The sequence below is a fragment of the Gorilla gorilla genome, chromosome 4 (genome assembly GCF_029281585.2).
Source record: "Gorilla gorilla gorilla isolate KB3781 chromosome 4, NHGRI_mGorGor1-v2.1_pri, whole genome shotgun sequence".
Taxonomy (NCBI): domain Eukaryota; kingdom Metazoa; phylum Chordata; class Mammalia; order Primates; family Hominidae; genus Gorilla; species Gorilla gorilla.
Genome location: NC_073228.2, coordinates 80,147,173 through 80,166,575, shown reverse-complemented (window position 1 = coordinate 80,166,575; position 19,403 = coordinate 80,147,173). Strand labels below are relative to the sequence as shown.

Sequence of the window (19,403 nt, the reverse complement as noted above, 5' to 3'; positions counted from 1 at the left end):
GTTTAGAAACTGCAGATTTTAGATCTAATGTATACTGCATTAATAAATGATATAAAGTGTGGAAAAGGAAAAAAAAAGACTGATCCCATGATCAAATATTAATATAAAAATTTGAGATCAGCCGGGCGCGGTGGCTCACACCTGTAATCCCAGCACTTTGGGAGGCCAAGGTGGGTGGATCATGAGGTCAGGAGATCAAGACTAGCCTGGCCAACATGGTGAAAACCCATCTCTACTAAAAATACAAACATTAGCTGGGCGCGGTGGCGGGTTCCTGTAATCCCAGCTACTCAGAAGGCTGAGGCAGGAGAATCACTTGAACCCGGGAGGTGGAGGTTGCAGTGAGCCGAGATCGTGCAACTACACTCCAGCCTGAGTGACAAAGCAAGACTGTGTCTCAAATAAGTAAATAAATAAATAAAAATAAAAAAAATTTCAGATCAAAATATTAGCACATAGGATTCAACAATAAATTAAAAGAACAGTAGTGTCCATCACAACTAAGTGAATTTATGCCACCCAAGAATGGATGAATATTAAGAAATTTTGGAATATAATCTATCATACCATATTAACAGGCCAAAGAAGAAAACCTGTACAGTTATCTCTATAGATACAGAACATACATTTGACACAATTAACAATCTTTCTAACAACAAACTCTTGATAGACTATACATGTGCAGAGACTTCTTTAATGATGTGTATGTGTCACAAACAAAAGCCAGCGATTCCCATTAAAGTCAAAGATAATTCAAGGTTGCTTACTATCACCAGTCATCTAAAATTTTCGGTAGATACTAACCAAGGCAGTAAGATAAGAGAGATGTAGAAGTACATAAATATTGGAAATGAGGGAACAAAATGATGATTGTAATCAGATAATAACATTGTATGCTTTGAATTTCCTGAAAATTGTCTTAGAATTTTCTGAAATTCTATTAGAGACAATAAGAGTTCTGTATATGGCTAGTTGTAGACTATAATATATCAATAGCTTTCTTTTTTATTTATTTTATTTATTTATTTTTTTGAGATGGAGTCTCGCTCTGTCGCCCAGGCTGGAGTGCAGTGGCGCGATCTTGGCTCACTGCAAGCTCCGCCTCCCAGTTTCACGCCATTCTCCTGTCTCAGCCTCCTGAGTAGCTTGGGACTACAGGTGCCCGCCACCACGCCCAGCTAATTTTTTGTATTTTTAGTAGAGATGGGGTTTCACCATGTTAGCCAGGATGGTCCCGATCTCCTGACCTCGTGATCCACCCACCTTGGCCTCCCAAAGTGCTGGGATTACAGGCATGAGCCACCACGCCCGGCCATTAATAGCTTTCTTACCAGTGACTAGAAAAGATAATAATGTAAGAAACAGTTCCATTTATAAAGGAATGAAAGGGCAAAATATTTAGAAATAAATAGTGTGAGCATCTATAAAAAAAATCTTAAAACTCTTTTGAAGGAGAAGTCTTATGTCCTTCAAAGAAGACATAAATAAGTGAAAGCATATATGTGATTCTTAGCTAGGAAGATTAAATAGAATTAAGATTAAACTTAGTACAACATATAAAATGTAATAAGAATGTCTGAATTATTCTAAGAATTCCTTTTCATCTTGATTCAGTGGGAATTTGGGAGTGGAAACATGAATAAAATAACTGGAATTTATCTAAAACCCGTTGTTCTCAATGGGGGACGATTTTGTCCCCCAGTTCCAACCCAGGGAACAATTGGCAGTGTCTGGAGACTTTTTTTTTTTTTTGGCTGTCATGACTCGGGGCTGCTACTGCCATCTAGTGGGTAGAAGCCAGAGATACTAAACATCCTAGGATGCGCAGGACTGTCCCTGCAGTGGAGAGTGTCCTGCCCAAAAATGTCAACAGTACTGCTGCTGAGAAATCCTGACCTAGCAGAATAAATATTCTAGAGTAACCAGGAAAATTCTGACAATAGTAATCAGGGGATTAACCTTAGGCATTCGGGAACTGAAGAGGTGCTAGGCAGCTCAGTGGAACGGTGGACGAAGTGCAGAATACACTGGAAGATTTAGTACAGGGGAAAGGTGGCATTTCATATCACGGTGGATAATTCACTCAAAAATGTGACCGAGTAAGTATTTAGGAATGAATAAAGCTGGATCCCTATCTCATTCCTCCCATCAAAATAAATTCTAGGAGAATTAAAGGTTTAAATATTAAAAAATGAAACTGCAAAACTACAAAGAGAAAGCATCAGAGAATTAATTTGTAGTCTTGGCCTTGGAAGAACCTTTCTAAGTAGGAACAGACACAGAAGCCATAAAGGAAAAGATGAAAAATGTACTTACATAAATATAAAAAACTTCTTTGCAAAAAGAAGAAATTATTTGCAATACATATAACAAAATGCTTATTTACAAAGAGTTTATACAAATCAATAAGAAAAAGAAAAATAGGCCAGATGTGGTGGCTCATGCCTATAATCCCAGCAATTTGGGAGGCCAAAGTGGGAGGATTGCTTGAGCCCAGGAGTTGAAGACCAGCCTGGGCAACATAGTGAGACCTCATCTCTACAAAAATAAATAAATAAAAATTAGCTGGGTGCGTGCCTGTAGTCCCAGCTGCTTGGGAGGCTGAGGTGGGATGATTGTCTCAAAAAAAAAAAAAAAGAAAAGGAAAAATAATATAATAGAAATATATATAGCGCCCATGAAAAATACAGATGGCTAGTGGAAAGATACTAAGCCTTACTTAAGAAATGTAAAGCAAGGCTGGGTGCGGTGGCTCATGCCTGTAATCCTAGCACTTTGGGGGGCTGAGGCGGGCAGATTGCTTGAGCCCAGGAGTTCGAGACCAATCTGGGCAAAATGGTGAAACCCCATCTGTACAAAAAATACAAAAATTAGCCAAGCATGGAAGCGTGCGGCTGTAGTCCCAGCTAGTTGGGAGACAGAGGTGGGAGGATCGCTTGAACCTGGGAAGTGAAGGTTGCAGTGAACTGAAATCATGCCACTGCACTCCGGCCTGGGCAACAGTGAGACCCTGTCTCACAATAAATAAATAATAAATAAATAAATAAAGCAAAACAACAATTAGATATATAACTTCCGCTAATACATTAGCAAAAATTAAAACATTTTATCATTTCTGGTGTCATTAAGGGTGTAAGGAGCCACATATGGTTGATGCACAAGGACAATTTGGTAATATCTATCTAAATCTTAATTTAATCTTTCACCAAGCATTTCTATTATTTAGCACTTAACGGTTACTGATATTCTTGGAAAAGGATGCCAACATGTATGAGCAAGTTCAGTTGCATGATTATTTATAATAGTATAATATGGGAAACAACCTAAGTATGTATTCATACAGGGCTGGTTGAACAATGTGATTTTGGTGCAGTAGAATAGTATACAGGCATGAAAATGAATACAATAGATTTGTGTGTACTGATAGGGAAAGATTTCCAATATACATTACTAAGTGGGGAAAATAATATGGTGCATATGGTATAACCTTAATTTGGTTTTGGTTTTAGAAGTATATATTAATTATTAAAATCAACTTTTTTTTCCTGGAAGGATGTCAGAATGATTATCTTTGAGGAGAGTTAGCAGAATTGATAGTGGCAGAGGAAAATTTTTTCATTGTAGATTTTCCTGTGCTGTTTGAACATTTTAAACATATGCATACATTGCTATACAAAATTAAAAACAAGGTAAATACAACATAAATTTAGACAATATAAATATAAACTAAACTTTTTTTTGCTTTCACAAAATCCTTCCTCTTCTACTTGCCTTTTGTAGTGTTCTTTAGCCATTTGTTGGTGGATTTTTTTTTATTGTTTGCTTATAGCATCTGCTCCTTTGCACAGGATTCTAGGAAAAGACCTTGGTTTCATATTGGCTCCTAAAGTAGACAAGTTCCCATGCCCCAAGGGGCATTGGCATCCTTTATTTGTCAAAGGAAGGAAATAACTACATATCTACTATACAGTGATGTTGGGAAAAAGGTCTGTGAATAACTTATATAGACTGTAATGAAAAGTAAGTGACAGTTATTATTCTCCTAGTTATACAAATTGTTTGTCAGTTACTTCATTTAAGTGAAATTAAATTATTTGACTTAATAGGGTTGAATTTGAAAATTACATTTTGTTTCTGAAGCTTTTATTTTTTTTAATTTATTTTATTTTTTGAGACGGAGTTTCGCTCTTGTTGCCCAGGCTGGAGTGCAATGGCACTCCACAACCTCTGCCTCCTGAGTTCAAGTGATTCTCCTGCCTCAGCCTCCTGAGTAGCTGGGATTACAGGCTTGCGCCACCACGCCCAGCTAATGTTGTACTTTTAGTAGAGATCGGGTTTCTCCATGTTGGTCAGGCTGGTCTTGAACTCCCAACCTCAGGTGATCCACCTGCCTCAGCCTCCCAAAGTGCTGGGATTACAGGCGTGAGCCACCACACCCAGCCGAGAGCTTTTATTTTTAAATGTCAGTAGTCCTCAACATTTTTGTAGCACCTTTGGACAGCTGATACTTTTGTACGTTGTCATGCTGTCCCCAGACTGCCTCATTTGGAATAGGTGAATACCAGTCTAGTAGGACAGACCATTAGGAGCAGTGGTATGCAGTGCCTCTCTGTTGTAGGTGCTATCACCTCTGCAGTTGTATAGTATTGTTTCGGTAATCATTTCAATATTTGATTGCATTTTGTGTATTTTACATGCGTGAAAACCAGGAAAATGAAAGTGCTGGTTGGGACTACAGCAAGTAGTTGTACAGGCTGAACATCCCAAATCCAAAAATTCAAAATCCCAAATGCTTCAAAATCTGAAATGTTTTGAGCACTGACATGATGCTCAAAGGAAATGCTCACTGGGGCATTTTGGATTTTGGATTTTCGGATTAGAGATGCTGAACTGGTAAGTATAATGCAAATATTCCAAAATAAAAAATCAGAAATCCAGAACACTTATGGTCCTGAGCATTTTGGATAAGGGATGCTCACCCTGTAGTAATAAGCTTGGGTTTTAAAATCTCAGTACTGCCGGGTGGGGTGGCTTATGCCTGTAATCCCAGCACTCTGGGAGGCCGAGGCAGGCGGATCACCTGAGATATTTGGAGACCAGCCTGGCCAACATGGCGAAACCCCTTCTTTACTAAAAATACAAAAAAATTAGCAAGTGTGGTGGCGGGTGCCTGTAATCCCAGCTACTTGGGAGGCTGAGGCAGGAGAATCTCTTGAACCTGGGAGGTGGAGGCTGCAGTGAGCCAAGATCATGCCACTGCACTCGAGCCTGGGCAACACAGTGAGACTCAGTCTCAAAAAAAAAAATACAGTTGATACAAAGATGGAAATTATTTAGTGTGTTAGAAATTAGATGTTCACTGGACTTAAACCAATTTTCTATAGGCTCAGCTGTGAAGAAAAAGTATAAAATTAAAGGAAATTGGGGGACTTCTGGCAATATATAGTTGATTTCCTTTCAGAGGAAATTTCTTTTCAGAGGAAATCAACTATATATTACACTTGTAGGGGGCAGAATTCTTTTTATGCCATGCAAGACTTAGTTTTTGTACTTTTGACTTGGGGACAAGTTTTCTACGATGCATAGCATGGTATTTATATTTTATTTCAATTGTATTAATTTTGAGAAAGATTTTTGTCATGAAATTTTAATACAGTGTTGTGATTTTGAACTTACAAGAATTAAATCTATAGTCAGCCTATATTTTATTGCACCCTTTCCTGGGAGCTGATCTGTCCTCAGGGAGAATCCCTGAAATCTACTCCAGGAGAAATCATGTAATCTTTTGGTCGTAATAATTATATTATTGTCTCAGCCTTGCCTAGGGCGCCAGCTTGCCATCTGTCATGGGTGGTATTGGAACTGCTTGAACGGGGAGGCATGAGCTTCCTCATTCTTTCCAAGACTATTTCCAGTTTCTGGTTTCCAGGCCTTATGCTGTTCTCTGGGGCTATGCCAAAGTTTGCTCCAACAATAGCAAGAACACAGCAAAAATCACAAAAGGGGCTTCTATTTTTGAGCCCTGCCACCTGCCTGCACTGTGCCGGCTTCTCTGAGCTGCTGTCTCTATTCATGCTCACAATAGCCATAGGAAGAGCATGGTTATTTTATCTAGACCAGGAACCTTGGCTTTGGAAAGGTCAAACCAGTTTGACTTTTTCTCTCCTGTGCCCACCCCAGGTTTCCAAATGGAACATCCACTTTTTCTAATTGGTTTTATTTCATTAATATTATTCACTTATCTGAATTCCAAAAAAGAATTCTGAATTCTTTTTTTTTTTTTTTTTTCTATAGACGGAGTTTAGCTCTGTTGTCCAGGCTGGAGTGCAGTGGTGCAATCATAGCTCATTGCAGCCTGCAACTTCTGGGCTCAAGCAATCCTCCTGCCCCAGCTCTCGAGTAGCTGGGACTACAGGTGCACACCACCGGGGTCTCGCCATGTTGCCCATGCTGGTCTTGAACTCCTGGGCTCCTCCTGCCTTGGCCTCCCAAAGTGCTGGGATTACAGACATGAGCCACTGCGCCTGGCCTGGATTCCAGTTCTTATTATTCTTTTTCTCCCTGAGGTGTCCTTTGTGTATATCTCATGTTACACAGTGGTGTGGCTTTTAGAGAATGAGGTGGTTCCTTGTGTGCAGGGTCCTCCCTGCCTGCCCCAGGGTCAAGTGAAAGGTTGTGGAACCCCCAGAAGGCTGTCAAGGAATCCAGCCACTAGGTGGCAGCCTTGTCAAAAGCACCCACCTGCTCCTCTGCTACAAGTTCTGGTTCTGACAAATGTTTCTGACTTTAGAAACAATGCTTGTATTTATTGATTAATTCAACAAATATCTTTGAGTGGTTACCATGTGCCTGGCACTGTTCTAGGCAAAAGGACTATATGAGTGAGCAGGACAAACATCCCTGCCTTCATAAAGGTACATGAGCAAGACGTGGGAGAGATGAGAAAGCCAGGTGAACAGCTGGAGTGGTGGACATTCCAGGCAGAGATGACGGCTGGCCCGTGTCCCCCACGTCAAGGGAGTGGTAGGAAGACCAGTGGGGCCGCAGCAGAGTGAACAAGCAGTTGGGGAGGAGGATAGAAAGATGGGGGAGCTTGCGAGTCACTGTCAGGACTTTGGATTTTTTACTCTTGACTCCACTGGGGAACTTTTGCAAGGTTTTGCACAGAGCAGTGATATGACCCAACCTCATTTTAAAAGGACTCCTTTGGGCTGCTTGTTGAGAGTGGACAGATGGGGTAAGCAGAGCAGCTTGGAGGCTAGGGCTGTGGTCTAGGAAAGAAGTGACCTGGGCTGGGCTGGCAGCCGTGGCACCAGGGAACAGCAGCTGCGTCTGGATATATTCTGAAGGGGAGAGCCAGCTGGCTCTCAACCTTCCTGGTTTTTGAATTGTGGAAAAATACACATAATCATTTTTAAGTGTACAATTCAGTGGCATTAAGTTCATTCACATCGTTGTACAACCATCACCACCTTCCATTTCCAGAACTGTTTCATCTTCTCAAAGTGAAACTCTGTCCCCATTAAACACTTGCTTCCCATTCCCCTTCCCTCAGCTGCCGGCGAGCACCATTCTGTTCTTTGTCTCTGAATCTGACTGCTCTCAGTTCCGCATAGGAGTGGCATCACACAGTGTTTGTCCTTTTGCAACCGGCTTATTTCACTCAGCATAATATCCTCAAGGTACATCCACACTGTAGCATGTGTCAGAATTTCCTTCGTTTTTGAGGCTAAATAATATTTCCTTGTATGGATATACCATATCTTCTTTATCCATTCACCTGTTGAAGGACCCTTGGCCTATTTCTACCTTTTGGCTATTGTGAATAATGCTGCTCTGTACACAGGTGTACAAATATCTCCTTGAGACACTGCTTTGACTTTTTGAGGGTATATACCTGGAAGTGGGATTGCTGGATTCTGCTGATGGATTGTAAAGTTGGTGTAGGGTAAGATTTCTGCTCATGTTAGCAGTGGGATGAGTGAGATGAAATCTGATGGGCCTTCCCAAGGGACGAGGAGTGAACGTGGATCTCTTCTGGAGACAGCAGTCAGCTAGAAGGAGGTTCACGTAGCCACATTTAAAACATTTTTAAAACCACGAGACATGGAAGTGCCCATTTAGATGTTTCCTTATATAGCACACGTGGGACCCAAAGACATGTCAGTATTTTAAACTGATATCAGTGTTTTCTAAAAGGCAAAATAAATGTGAAGGGCTAGTTTTACTGTGGCCAAACTCTGATGCTTGCAGAATCTCAGACATCTCAGATGGTGATCAGTAAGGGCAAGCAGTCGTGATTGGCTCACTGCCAAGAAACTGTCCGTGTCCTCGCTGATACCTGGACCCCTGCATGCTCCCAGTTACCTGCATCACAACCAGGTAATGCCTGAGGCTCCAACCTGAGACACCTGTCCTCTCTGACATGGGGAGGGAATAACTCTGGGCTCCTATCAGGGGAACTCGTCTAACATGGAAGGTAAGTATTCTTATCCCCATCTGACATGTGAAGAAGCGAAGGCTCCAGGATAGGTAGTGTTCCCAAATTCAAACCCAGGTCCGACTCCAGAGTTCTTCTTTCTGCTACTCTGTTTGTCTCAGGTAGGGAGACTTGTTTTCTTCCCTCATCATCTTTACCTGTTGTAGAATTACTATTACCGGTGACTAGCATTCTTTGCTCACTATGTGCTAACCACTGTTCTCAGTGTGCAATGAATAATATAGTCTCCTTTAGTCTTTACTACAGCCCTATGAAATAGTATCCTTATTATCATTCCCATTTTATAGATCAGGAGACTGAGGCATAAAGAGATTAAGCAGACTGTCCAAGTCCATGGGAGATAAATATTGGTACCAGGACTTGCAGATTAGGAAACAGGGGCTGAAAGAAAACCATGGATAGGTTGGCTTGCTGGGGTGAGAGTGGAGGAAGGGGATGTTGGAAGTTTTGGAGTTGAGAGGCCAGAAGGTGGGTGGGTCAGTTTCTTGGATGCCACAGAAGGAGGAGGGCCATGAGCCAGGGATGTCAGGGAATGGGGAGAATGGGGTGGGGGTGTGTAGATGGCAACAGGGAGGGGAAGAGGATGCCAGGTCCTGCTGTGTGAACTGCAGAAATGGAAGGTGTCTGTTTACCGTGGGGAGGGGAACAGACGGGGGGAAGCAACAGTCATAGGTATGAGGTACAGCGAGACCTTCAGTTTGGGAAATGTGAGAAAATGAACAGACTGGCCTTGGGAAGGCAGTGGTGGGATTCATCCAGCTGTGGAAGTGAGGGGACATTCAGAGAGCTCAGCCTATGGGAAGTGTTGATTTCACTGTGAGTTCTGAAGGGCCCTGAAGAAGTGTTGGGGACTCAAGGGAGGGGCCTGGGGCAGGTGGGGCTGAATCTCTTTGGAGATGAGAACCTGCAAAATCACAGAATGCCAGGAATGACTTTGTTCTTGTTTTCATAATTTTAGAGAGGTCATTTATCAGTGAATATATTTTGTGATAAAAAAAAATTTCAGATTCAGTATAGATGCTCCTCCACTTACTTCATCGGTTACTTCCAGATAAACTCATCATAAGCTGAAAATATGCTAAGTTGAAAACACATTTAATGCACTTAACCTTCCAAACATCATAGCTGAGCCCAGCCTGCTTTAAACAGGCTCAGAACACTCATATGAGCCTACATTTGGGCAAAATCATCTAACACAGAGCCTATTTTATAATAAAGTGTTGAATATCATATAATTTATTGTATTAGATTGGTGCAAAAAAGTAATTGTGATTTTTGCCATTTTAAAAACTGCAGGCCAGGCGCGGTGGCTCATGCCTGTAATCCCAGCACTTTGGGAGGCCGAGGTGGGCGGATCACGAGGTCAGGAGATCGAGACCATCCTGACTAACACGGTAAAACCCCGTCTCTACTAAAAATACAAAAAATCAGCCGGGCATGGTGGTGGGCGCCTGTAGTCCCAGCTACTCGGGAGGCTGAGGCAGGAGAATGGCACGAACCCGGGAGGCGGAGCTTGCAGTGAGCCAAGATCGCGCCACTGCACTCCAGCCTGGGCGACAGAGCGAGACTCCATCTCAAAAAACAAAAACAAAAACAAAACAAAACAAACAAAAAAATTGCAATTACTTTTCCACCAGCCTAATTTACTGGAAGTGAAAAGCAGAATGGTTGTCTGGGCACTTGAAGTACAGCTTCTACTGAATGCGCATCATGTTTGCATCACCTTAAGGTCAAAAAGGGTAAGTCACACCATCATAAGTTTGGAACTGTTTGTATTTTCATTTTCTTCTATTTTATTCTACATTTAATTCATTTTCACATTGTGGTAGGAGATCTACCCTCTGAACACATTTTTAAACATGTAATTCAGGGGCAATGCTGCATAGCAGGTCCCTCAAGCTTATGCATCTGTACCCACTGAACAACTCCCTGACGCCCTGTCTGCAGCCCTTGGCAGCCACCACTCAACTTTCTGTTTCTGTGAGTTTGACTGTTTGAGATTCTGCATCCAAGTGAGATCATACAGTATCCTTTTGTGACTGGCTTATTTCCCTTAGCATAGTATCCTTCAGGTTCATCCACAATGGGACATGTGTCAGAATTGCCTTCCTTTTAAAGGCTGAATAATATTCGATCGTCTGGATGGCCACACTTTGTTTATCCATCATACATGGATGGACCAGAATGGCTTTCAGCTTCTGGTGGTGTCTGAGGTAAACCCAGTTGTGAGGATGTTATGAACTCTACACTAGTTAAGGTGCTGAATTCTAAGCTTGAGGACACACATGGTGGTGTCGTGGCCCTGCGTTTCCCGGGAGTACATGATTTAGTCAGGGCTTTGGAGTGGGGCCAAGGGTTTTCTGTGACTTTCTGTGTTGGCACAAGGTGCAGTGCTGGTTTGGGGATGGCAGCTCTCCTGGGTCCTCCCTGGGTGCCTGTGGTATAGACAGTGGGGAGCTCTCCCTGCACCTCCCCGAAGAATACTGACATCTTTGCCAACTCTTTTCCATCCAGGTCCTGGCTGTCTCTCCAGTTCTCCATGTCCTCTCTTCCTTTTATTTGGGCTGTTCCCCTGAAGTTTGCTATTTCCTTTCTCCCTCCTTCCCTGCTCTCCTCTCCTCCCTTCCCTGCTCTCCTCTCCTCCTTTCCTTTTTGTTGAGTTTATACCTTTGTTTATGCCTTCCCTCCCTCCCTCTCTTCTTCCTCCCTTCATTCCTTCTTTCCTTTTTGTTGAGTTTATGCCTTTGTTTTATACTTTTATTCCTATTGTGAATGGGATTCTTTATTCATTGTACTTTTTTCTTATTTTTTAACATATGGACTATTTCACGACTTTGAATGTCATCCTTACACAGGAACCATGCTAATCTTCTCTGCATCATTCCAGTTTTGGTATTAGCACTGTCACTGACTATATTTTCTAATTAGATACTTTAAAGATATTTAGTTTGGAACTGGCTCGCTCCCTTACCATCCTCTCTTCTTAGCACTAATGGTTTTCAGTTGATTCTCAGGTGTCTTCCAAGCAGACAGTCATATCAGCTGCAGATAACAATGCCTTTTGTCTCCTCCATTCCAGGAGTTATTCTATTTCTGGTTCTTGCTGTTTTGTGCATGTGTGACCCCAGTTGTGTTAAATGCTAGTGACATCTTGACTTGCTCTCACTTTACTGTGGGTGATTTTGGTGTTTTCTGATTAAATATGATGCAGAAAGTTGGCTTGGGGCTTTGTTTTACATGTTAAGTCTTCTCCTCCTATATTCCTTTGAGTTATTAGGATTTGGTGATGGGTTTTATTAAATGCCTTCTAGGCATGTTGTTATTACTTTGATTATTGCTTCTCTTTTTACCCTGGAGTCTCCTCCAGGAAATTAAAGTATGTGTGTATTTGGTCTCCTGGGTATTTCTTCCATGTCACATATGTTATCTCTGATTCTTGTGATCACTTTCATTCATGCTCTGATTTTTCAAAGTTTATCATCTAATGTGCTTTGCTTTGCATGTTTCTTTTCTTCAACTATTATGTTTTTAATCTTTAGTCTGATTTCTGTGCTTTCAAATTATTTCTTCATGACTTCTTGCTCGACTTTCATAGCTATCAAATCTTGAATTTCAAATGAGAATGCAAATTGCAGATTTTTTTGAAATCTCCTATTTCTACCAGTAACTTTGTTTCATAGGTGTATATTTACTTGGAATCCTCAGCTGGTCCCCCTTTTATGATCTGCCAGAGCTTTCCAGATAGATCTAGAGAGTTTTCTGTGATCACCTATCTTTACAGAGGGAAGCTAGTGTTTGTCCAAAAATCAGAAATTGAGAGGGATACTACTGGAGAATGTGTGGTTATCAGGTCATCTTTTTTTTTTTTTTTTTTTTTTTTTTTTGAGACAGGCTCTCACTCTTTTGCCCAGGCTGAAGTGTAGTGGCGTGACCATAGCTCACTGTAGTCTCGAGCTCCTGGGCTCCAGCAGTCCTCTTGCCTCAGGCTCTCAAAGTGATGGGATTATAGGCGTAAGCCACAGCGCCCAGCCAGGTCATATCATTTACGCTCTGTCGAAGGAAGAGGAAAAATTTTTGCATTATCTGGGGTGAAAGTAAGGAGGGCATTAAAGCCTGAAGTGCAATTTTGCCATTTTTTTCTTTTCTATGTATTTTGTTTTTGTTGTTCTCATTGTTACGTTAGTGCCTGTTGGAAGGTGGCCTTGTCCTCCCCTTCTGCTTGCATGATGGCCCCTGTTCTTATCAGCTGGCCATGGCTGTTTCCCTTGTGTGGCCTTCTGTGCATGCAGGCAAGGAGAAGGGAACACGAGCAGGCCTTCTGAAGCTGTTCATGGCAGAGGCCTCAACTTAGTAGTCCAGTTACCCTTTTAAATGATGATGATTCTGTAATGTGCCCTTTAATATCCTAAAATGAAATTCACCAGTCCATATACATTACTGAAAAAAATCAATATAATGCTGTACCTATAATGTAGAGAAGAAATAAAAGGCAAATAATTTCTAATGAAGTGACATATCAGTGTGTAAGTGCTGGATCCTGACTCCACTAGAAGACAGATGCTTGTACATTAGTGGAGATTGCTGCCTTAAGCTTGAATGCTACAAATGAGACTGACTCATGGGTGCAGTGTTGAGAATTCAAATACCAGGCGTGTTGACATCAGTGACTTTGAAATGTTGACAGCTCAGGGTAAACATTTTGAATAAAGCAAAGTACTGTCTTTCCTTAAGTTACATGATAGTTGCATTCCTAGAAAATTCAGTGTGTAATAGCAATGCTGTGTGAAACTGTTTTGTGTTTCTCTGTAAAACAGAGTTAGATTCTGGATGTAGGTATTTATAACTGTGTTCTCCTATTCAGGAGTGCTGTCAGATCACAAGGAGGGAGCGGGAAGCAGGAAGCAGGCGTGCCCCTCATATTTGCAAGGCTTGGGGCAAGAGTGCAGCGGGGGCCATCTGTTTATTCACAATATTCTGATATAATTAAATATTCTAGTAAAGGAGATTAAGTGTCAGGGATTTCAGATGACCTGGTAGCTTGTCGATCTAATGACAATAATTTTCTTACTCATTTTCATCTTTTTTTTAATCAGTAATGGGTGAATTTTGTGTGGTGAATTTTATTTTTTCTTCCCAGCTTCCCCCAAGTTCTACTTTAGTATTTTCTCGTTTTTATCACTTTGAAATTTGTAATTCTTCTCAAAGGTTAAAAAAATTAATGATATTCAAATATAATTTTAAAATAATTTTTCTTCAAAATATAAATTAAAGTCAATATAAAGGGTGAAATATATTTTGTATTTTTACATTTTTTAATTTAATTTTTTATTTTTAGAGACAGCGTCACACTCTGTAACACAGGCTGGAGTGCAATGGCATGATCATGGCTCAGTGCAGCCTCAAACTCCTGGCCTCAAACGATCCTCCTGCCTCAGCCTCCAAAGTTGCTGGGACTACAGCCATGTGCCACCATGCCTGGTTAATTTTTTAAATTTTTTTGTAGAGACAGGTGCTCACTATGTTCCTGGGCTGAAGCCATCCTTCCATCCTGGCCTCCCAAAGTGCTGGGATTATGGGTGTGAGCCACTGTGCCTGGCCTGTTTTGTTTTTTTTTGTTGTTTTTTTTTGAGACGGAGTCTCACTCTATCACCAGGCTGGAGTGCAGTGGCACCATCTCGGCTCACTGCAAGCTCCGCCTCCCGGGTTCAAGTCATTCTCCTGCCTCAGCCTCCCGAGTAGCTGGGACTACAGGCGCCTGCCACCACGCCCAGCTAATTTTTTTGTATTTTTAGTAGAGACGGGGTTTTACCCCGTGTTAGCCAGGTGGTCTCAATCTCCTGACCTCGTGATCTATGCACCTCGGCCTCCCAAAGTGCTGGGATTACAGGTGTGAGCCACTGCGCCCAGCCAGATTTCTTTTTTTTTAGCTGTTGAATTTTGTGAGTTCTTTATATGTACTAGAAACTAGTTCTTTATTGGATATGTGGTCTGCAAATATGTTCTTCCAGTCTCTCTTTTATCTTTTCAACCTTATAACAGGGTCTTTCACAGACCAAAAATTTTAAATTTTGATGAAGTCCAACTTATTAATTTTCCCTTCTATAGATTGTGCTTTTGATGTCAAAATTCTTTGCCTAGAGCCAGTTTTGTTGTTGTTGTTGTTGTTGTTTTGTTTGTTTGTTTGGTTGTTTTGAGACGGAGTCTAACTCTGTTGCCCAGGCTGGAGTGCAATGGCGCAATCTTGGCTCACTGCAACCTCTGCCTCCTGGGCTCAAGTTATTCTCCTGCCTCAGCCTCCCAAGAAGCTGGGATTATAGGCACGTGCCACTGCGCCCAGCTAATTTTTGTATTTTTAGTAGAAACTGGGTTTCACTATGTTGCTCAGGCTGGTTTTGAAGTCCTGACCTCAGGTGATCCACCTGCCTCAGCCTCTCAAAGTACTGGGAATACAGGTGTGAGCCACTGCGCCCAGCTGCCTAGAGCCACTTCTTTAAGATTTTCTCTTATATTTTTCCCGAACGTCTTATAGTTTTACATTTACATTTAAGTGTGTGACTCATTTTTAGTTAATTTTTGCAAAAGTTGTGAGACTTGGGTCAAGGTTACTTTTGTTGTGGATGTCCAGTTGCTCCATTGTTGGAAAGGGTATCCTTTCTCTATTGAATCGCTTTTCTACTTTTGTGAAAATCAGTTGTGGCTGGGCGTGGTGGCTCACACCTGTAAGCCCAACACTTTGGGAGGCTGAGGCCAGAGGATGGCAGCCTGGACAACACGGCAAGATCCTGTCTCTACAAGAAATAAAAAAATTAGCTGGGTATGGTGGTGCACACTTGTGGTCCCAGCTACTTGAGATGCTGAGGTGGGAGGATTGTTTGAGCCTGGGAGGTCAAGTCTGCAGTGATCTATAATAACGCCATTGCACTCCAGCCTAGGTGACAGAGCGAGACCCTGTCTGTGTTAAAAAAGAAAACATCAATTGGGCATACTTGTATTCTGGGTTCTCCATTTTGTGTCGTTGATCTATATGTCTGTCCCTCTGACAATGCCTCATACTGTTGATTATGGTAGCTTTGTAATGTCTTCAAATCAGGTAGACTGATTCTTCCTATTTTATTATTTTCCAAAATTGTTGTAGCTAGTCTAGTTCCTTTGACTTCCCGTATAAATACACCTACAAAGAAATCTTCTGAGATTTGATAGTAATTGTGTTAAACCTGTAAATCAATTTGGGGAGAATTCACATGTTTTTACTATGTTGAATCTCCTAATCTATAAACATGGTATGGCTCTCCATTTATTTAGATCTTTGATTTCTTTCATCAGCATTTTGTAGTTTTCGGCATACAAATCCTATACCTGTTTTGTTAGATTTACACCTAAGTATTTATTTTTTATTTTTGAGGAATTGTAAATGATACTGTATTTTTAATTTTGGTGTTTGTGTGTTCATTGCTAGTATATTGAAATGCAATTGATATTTATGTGTTTGCCTTATACCTTGCAACTTTGCTAAACTCGCTTATTAGTTCTAGGAGGATTTTTTGTTTGTTTTAGATTCCTTGGGATTTTTCAATGTAAACAATCATGTCATCTACAAATAGGTACAGTTTTATTTCTTCCTTTTTCTTTTGAGTCGTTGTCTTCCTCTGTTGCCCAGGCTGGAGTGCAGTGGCATGATCTTGGCTCACTGCAACCTCTGCCTCCCAGATTCAAGCGATTCTCCTGCCTTAGCCTCCTGAGTAGGTGGGATTACAGGCATGCTAATTTTTTTGTATTTTTAGTAGAGACGGGGTTTCACCATGTTGGCCAGGCTGGTTTTGAACACCTGACCTCAAGTGATCCACCCACCTTGACCTCCCAGAGTGCCAGGATTACAGGCGTGAGCCACTGTGCCCAGCCGGGACAGTTTTATTTCTTCATTTCTGATCTGTATGCCTTTTATTTCCTTTTCATGTCTTATCACACTGGCTAGAAATTTTAACACTATATTGAATAAAAGTGCTAACAGTAGACATCTTTGTCTTGTTCCTGATCTAGGTGGAAAGCATTCAGTCTTTTTTTTTTTTTTTTTTTTTTTTTTTTGCTTTTTTGAAGATGGAGTCTCACTCTGTCACCCAGGCTGGAGTGCAGTGGCACAATTTCGGCTCACTGCAACCTCCGCCTCCCGAGTTCAAGCAATTCTCCTGCCTCAGCCTCCCAAGTAGCTGGGATTACAGGTGCGCACCACCACACCTGGCTAATTTTTTGTATTTTAGTAGAGACGGGGTTTCACTGTGTTGCCCAGGCTGGTCTTGAACTCCTGAGCTCAGGCAATCCGCCCGCCTTGGCCTCCCAAAGTGCTGGGATTACAGGCGTGAGCCACCACGCCTGGCCAAGCATTCAGCCTTTAACCATTAATTATATAATGTTAGCTTTTGGGAGTTTTTGTAGATGCTCTTTAGCAAGTTGAGGAATTTCTCCTCTATTCCAGTTTTTCTAAGATTTTTTTTTTTTCTGAGAAATGTCCCTCTATTCCAGTCTTTACCATGAATGGATTTTGAATTTGTCTAATGTTTTCTCTGCGTTGATAGATGTGATTATGTGACTTTTCTTAGCCTGTTAATATGGTAGATTACATTGACTGATTTTTCAGATCTTGAACCTGCCTTGTACCCTCTAAAGTCCACTTGGTCATGGTATATGATTATTTTTATATATTACTGAATTCTATTTGCTAGTATTTTGTTAAGAATTTAAAAATCTGTATTCATGAGGGTCTGTAGTTTGCATTTTTTGTACTGACATTTTCTGGTTTTGGTATCAGGATAATACTACTTCATAAAGTAAATTGGGAAGTATTCCTAACTTTTCTTTTTTTCTGGAAGAAATTAGCTAAAGTTTGTGTTAATTCTTCGTTAAATAATTGGTAGAATTCTGAGTGAAATATTCTCTACTTAGAAGTCTTTTTTTTTTTCATTTTTTTTGGCTTTTTCTTGGTGTGAAAGGGTGAGTTTAAAAAAATTTCAAATTCAAATTTCCCTAATTGTTATAGGGCTACTCATATTACCTGCTTAATATTGAGTGAGTTGTATTTTTCAAGCAGTTGGTCCATGTCTTCTAAACTGTCAGATTTTATGTGTGTATAGTTATTTATTTATTTATTTATTTATTTATTTGTTTGTTTGTTTGTTTGTTTGTTGAGATGGAGTCTCGCTCTGTCACCCAGGCTGGAGTGCAGTGGCGTGATCTCGGCTCACTGCAAGCTCCACCTCCTGGGTTCAAGCCATTCTCCTGCCTCAGCCTCCCGAGTAGCTGGGACTACAGGCGCCCGCCACCATGCCCAGCTAATTTTTTATATTTTTAGTAGAGATGGGGTTTCACTGTGTTAGGCAGGATGGTCTCGATCTCCTGACCTCGTGATCCACCCGCCTCGGCCTCCCGAAGTTCTGGGATTACAGGTGTGAGCCACCGTGCCTGGCCGTGTGTATAGTTATTCATATTATATTCCCCTTTATCCTTTTTGAGTCTGTGGAGTCTGTAGTGATATCCCCAGTTTCATTCCTGCCATTGGTAATCTGTATATTCTTTCTTTTTTTTTGTCAGAAGTTTGTCAATTTTATAATTTTTTTTCAGAACCAGCTATTTGTCTCACTCGTTTTTCTCTATTGTTTTTTTTCCCATTTCACCGAGTTCTGCTCTTCTTTATTATTTCCTTATCTGAAAAACAGAGCTAGTCTTACCCATCTCCTACAGTGTGAGAATTAAGTGAAATGACAAATACACGTACCTAGGACAGAAGCAGAAGTGTAGATTATTTTGTAAAATGTGATTTTTTTTCCCCCTTGAACTAGCTCCCTTAATAGAATCTCCTACTTAGGAATCATGGCAGTTAAAAAAAAAGAATCTACCTGCCTTAGTGTGGAGTACCTTACCCAGTGTTTCAGGCTTTGCTTTCTTAAGATTTTTCTTTTTTTTTTCAAAATCACACTTGACTCATGTTATGTCTAGATTTACATATACATAAATTTGAGAGGAATAAGAATAGTTTAGTATTGCAAACTACTCCTCGGCCACCATGGCTCCTGTTGCAAACACTGCAGGGATTCATGAATATTCCAGAACCACCTGTTGGGATGGAAAGAAAAAGAAAATGGAAAATGGAACTTGGCACCTCTGGCAAAGTGTAAGAATGTATTGTATTCATCCTATCTGAAACCAGTTTAACAGACTGAATCTTTTGTATGATCTGTTGTCAAAGCCCCTCCCGGCTTTGCACTTCCGTATTCCCAACCAGACCAGTCTCCACTGTGGGCAGTGGTACAACTCACAAACCCTCACAGCGTTCAGACGCACTCTTTTTTGTTTCAAGGACAAGGAAAAGAGATGTGAAGTGTTTCTTGGGGCCCAGATGGTGTTATTCATAACAGTTGATGGTTAGGGTTACAAGATTATATATTCCCATATAGAATATTCACACATTATATAAGTATTACTTCATATAATGTTTATATATGTTTAAATATAAACATATTACAAACATGTATATATTTATGTAATATAAATATAACAAAATATATTATAAAATATATATTCCCTATGTATGTATAATAAAGCCACACCTCCAATTTCAATCCAACCACTCAGGGTTCTTTCTAGCCTTGCCCCTTTCTCTGCTTGTAACCATCATCTCTGGTAGTAGTGAGAAACATGGCTGCCAGTATCCTCAATTTATGTACCTATTTGCTCAATATAACCAGTCTCAAATCCTTCTCCCACCTGCCACCTGCACCCAACTCCCCATTCCCCACCCTCCAGCCTCACTGACCAACCCACCCCTCTGCATGACTCCATAACATCCTTTCACTGCCCCATACTCAGCTACCATGCTGACCCCTTGCCCTGGGAAGGGAAAAAAAATTGGGCA

The 19,403-nt window shown here is 41.0% G+C and overlaps 1 protein-coding gene and 1 non-coding gene across 13 annotated transcripts in view; one reads left to right on the top strand and one right to left on the bottom strand.

Annotated features, from left to right (window-relative positions):
- Positions 1 to 19,403, top strand: part of SPECC1 (sperm antigen with calponin homology and coiled-coil domains 1) — a 301,132-nt gene that overhangs the window by 107,533 nt on the left and 174,196 nt on the right. The gene's annotated exons all lie outside the window — the stretch shown is intronic.
- LOC115934769 (U6 spliceosomal RNA) lies at positions 11,311 to 11,415 on the bottom strand. Its single transcript, XR_004070525.1, has one exon. It is a non-coding gene; the product is annotated as a U6 spliceosomal RNA (small nuclear RNA).